Source organism: Pteropus vampyrus, unplaced genomic scaffold (assembly GCF_000151845.1).
Source record: "Pteropus vampyrus isolate Shadow unplaced genomic scaffold, Pvam_2.0 Scaffold407, whole genome shotgun sequence".
Taxonomy (NCBI): Eukaryota; Metazoa; Chordata; class Mammalia; order Chiroptera; family Pteropodidae; genus Pteropus; species Pteropus vampyrus.
Window position 1 is genome coordinate 118,930 of NW_011889188.1, and position 4,300 is coordinate 123,229.

The following is a 4,300-nucleotide window of genomic DNA, read 5'->3' on the forward strand; positions in this document are numbered from 1 at the left end:
GAGGACGGGCAGGCAGGTGTCTGCGGGAATCACCAGTTTGCTCTGTGTCTGTGAGCCGGTCGGGCGCGGGATCAAACGGGGTCAAACGGGGAGGGATTCTCAAGCACCAAGGGGCAGTCATGGGACGAGATGTACAGGGGACAGTGTCGATAACTCGGTAACAACTGCGTGGTGCCAGGCGGGGCCTGGGCTCACTGCAGACAGTTCCCTTCGCAAGTGGCATAGACGCCGAACCACTGTGCTGCTCACCAGAAACCGATGTGAAATCGTATCGAATGTCAACAGTAACGCAGAAAAAAGCGGCTTAAAAAAGCCCCTTGTCCGCGGCTGCCACATTCTGGCCGTCGGATCGGGGGGTCGGATAAAGGAATATGCTGCCCTGGAGGGGGTGGGAGGGTGTGCACCAGGGAGGCCGCTCAGCATCCTGTGATGCACGGCACCCCGTCAAAGTCAGCGGGACCGACCACCTGTTAACTCTGTCTGTCTATCATCCATCTATCTATCTATCTGTGTATCTATCTATCTATCTATCTATCTATCTATCTATCTATCTATCTATGTATCTCTCTATCAGCTATCTATCATTTATCTATCATTATCTATCTATCTATCTATCTATCTAACTAGCTGTGTCATCTATCTATCTATTATCTATCTATCTATCTATCTATCTAACTAGCTGTGTCATCTATCTATCTATCATCTATCTGTCATCTATCTATCATCTGTAATCTGTCATCTATCTATCTATCTATCTGTCTAACTAGCTGTGTCATCTATCTATTATCTATCTATCTATCTATCTATCTATCTATCTATCTATCATCTATCTATCTATCTCTCTATCTCTCTATCAGCTATCTATCATCTATCTATCATCTATCTATCTATTATCTATCTATCTATCTATCTATCTATCTATCTAACTAGCTGTGTCATCTATCTGTCATCTATCTATAAATTTATCATCTATCTATCTACCTTCCTATCTAACTAGCTCTGTCTGTCTGTCTATCTGTCTATCCGTCCATCCATCTATGTACATGGCTGTCTGCGTGTCTGTCTGTCTCTCTGTCCATCGATCAGCTATCTATATCTGTTATTGATGTGCTTCTCAACCAAGGGTGCTTCTGTCCCCCAGGGACACATGACAGCATCTGGAACCATTTCGGTTGTCACAGCTGGGAGGATGGGGTGGTGCTCCTGGCCACCCGTGGATACGGGCCCCGGACCCATCAGCTCCCCGCCCTACTGCACCCTGCAGCCCCACATGCCGCCGCTGCTGAGGCTGAGGAAACCAGACTCGACGGCTCGTAGGTCTCCTGTCCCGTGGGGGCGGGGGCTGCTGGCACCTTACGTCCCGTCCTGCGTGCAGTGTAGGACTGCGTGTTGACCTCGGGCGGCGTGTGCCGTGGACATTGAGAGACCAGCTCTGCTGTTCTTGGTGACGTCTCTGCCTAGGGCCACCGCTGCTGCAGACACCATGCGGGGCGGCCACCAAGGCAGAGCAAGAAGCCCAGGCGTGTGTCCTGCACGGCATAGACAGTGTGCGTGTGTGTGTGTGTCTCTGTGTGTCTGTCTGTGTCTGTGTCTCTGCGTGTCTCTGTGTCTGTGCATGTATCTGTGTGTGTGTGTCTGTGTGTGAGTTTCTGTGTCTGTGTCTCTGTGTGTCTCTGTGTCTCTGCGTGTCTCTGGTCTCTGTGTCTGTGTGTCTCTGTGTCTGTGCGTGTATCTGTGTGTGTGTGTGTCTGTGGTGGGAGAGGTTTCCTGTGTTTCTTTTTTCTTTTGTGATTATTTACTTTGTATCTCGGATAAGGGAGAGCCTAGTTTAGTAAATAGCTTCTGTACAGAAGAATTGTGATCCGAAATAGCTTTTATTTTTATCTTTCAAAACTGGAGAACGTGAAATGGAATGTTCTGTGATTCAACAAGATTTTGAGTTAACTATTTTTTTTAAAGCTGTCTAGACAAGCGAAGTCACAAAATTAACCCCTTTTCCCCCCAGTGCTGAGTGAATTTGCTTGTTTATTCAGCTGAGCTTTGCATAAGTACTCCAAGTTTTCCTTTAAAATATCTTTAAAGATTAGCCAAAACACATTTGTTTCCGTACATCTAGATTAGTGAGGTAAGGTACACATACTGTAAGATTCAGCCTTTTAAAGGGTCTGAGTCAGGTTTTTCTTTAAAGCTTAATCAGAGAGTGAGCACAGAGTCTTAAAAATACTTTTTAAATTCCGTTTTCCGCATTACTCATAAGTTTGACTCTACTTGTGTGTAGCAATAATTTCAAAACCTGACTTTTCAAAGGAAAACTGGATGCCTTAGACATTCATTATTTCATACACTGTGGTTTAGGATGTTTTCCGACATTACCACGAGAGGCCAAAAGCCAAGGAAAATAACTGAGTTTTGCAATGATAATTTCGCAATAATTACGCAGTGAATCATTTTCATTTCATTGCTCAGTTTAACATAACCTTTTCGTTTTTGATTCTATAGATGAAGCGTTTCGATCGCGCACACTAAGAGGTGTAAGAACCTGGCGCAGTGAGGTGTATCTATCTGTGTTCTTGTCACGGCTGCCGTCCTCAAAACACGCGTCCACGTTCACGTCCGTCACCTCTCCCGTTTTTCTTGTGATGAGAACTTTCACAATTTACTCTCGTAGCGACTTTCCCTCTTTTAAGGTTTTTTCTTATCCTTTTTTCTTCTGCGATGACCGTTGGCGTTCGCTGTCATTCTGTGTTAGTGCCGGTGGCTAGGCGTTTACAGAGCTGACGAGGGGACCCTGGCTGGTTTCGGGCGCGCAGCGGAGGGTCACCGCCCGCGGTCATCAGCCACACATCTGAGCCTGCAGGACTCACTCGTCCCGCCCGAGGGCTTTGGGGCCCTTTGACGACGTCACCCCTTTGCCCCCACCCGACCCCGCCCGAAGCACCCATCACTCTGCTCTCTGCCTCCGTGAGCTTCGCCTCTTTAGGGTCCACACATGCATGCGACAATGCGGTATTTCTCACTCCGGTTCACTGACCATCAAGCCATCAGGGTCTCTCCACATTGTTACAAACGGCAGCACCTTCTTTTAAAAAATCTCATTGGCTTAGTTTAGCAGCTCACGCATCAAGCAGTGTCCCGTGTAGCCAGTAGCAGGATGGCCCAGGGTTTCTCTCTTTATTTATGGCGGAATAATATTCCGTGGTGTGTCTCACTGGGCAGAGGCGGGCCACGTGGCCATCCTTACATGCAGCTGAGCCGAAATAAAGAAAACGGACTTTGCTAGTTTCAAACACTGGGTAAGGACAGCTGGCGATGGGCACGGACCGCCGGCCAGCTCCGAGCGGGGGGACACGTTCCATCTGTGCTTTTCCATGGGGTCTTCCGCTGCAGTGCTTTGAAGCCGGTCACCTTCACGATGGCAGTCTGCCGAGTCTGTCTTCTGGGCTGCGTCATGCTCATCTATGTCCTGTAACCTGCTCGTGGCATTGGGGGCCTGCCACAGCCCCCAGGGTAAGGGCCGGCGTCCGCTTCGGAGCATAAGTCCCCTGGTTTGACTTCTGAGTGTTTCTACCTCGTACAGCTGGCAGAAAGCTTAAAAGCCGTTTGAGAGCTCCACGTACAAAAAATATCTGTTGTCTTTGTCCATCACGTGCTGGCCCGGAGCCCTCTCAGGCGAGGCTCAGAGACAAGTACCCAAAACGCAAAACGGTGTCCAGCCGACACCCTCGGCGGTGAATGGAATGGCTTCCTCGCTGTGGGTCGCAGACAGCGGCACTTAAGGAGGACGGGACCAGGGACAGGAGGAAAGGTCCAGACACACAGCCTCGTTTCCTCGCTAGACCCTTGGGGTGTGGCGAGGCCGTGGATTTCATAGCCATCTATCTACCTGTCCCGGTGCAGACGGGCGTAGCACGTGAGCCGAGAAGGGGGTTGCCCGAGTCCGCAGGTCAAGAGCAAACTCAGAACTTGGAGCACACGCAGCCCATGTCGCGATGTGCGTGCACGGGCGCGCGACGGAAAGACTCAGCGACGGGCTCGTGGAAACACGCACCCTGTGCCCGCTCGCCCTTGGCGGAGCGCTGCCCCTGCGTCCTCTCTCTCTCTCGGCCTAAGTGTAGGGACCAGGTGACCCTTGACTCAGCAACACTCTATCTCCGTCTCCGAAGGCGCTTTTCCTGAGCGGCTCCCTCGCAAGCGTGGGAGGCACAGCTGTCTCTGCGTCTGTGCAGACCGCTTCCTCCTCCTGCGACCTTGAAATATTCATGATGGAAACGTCTTTTCGAAGCCAAGGTCACGCGTCTTT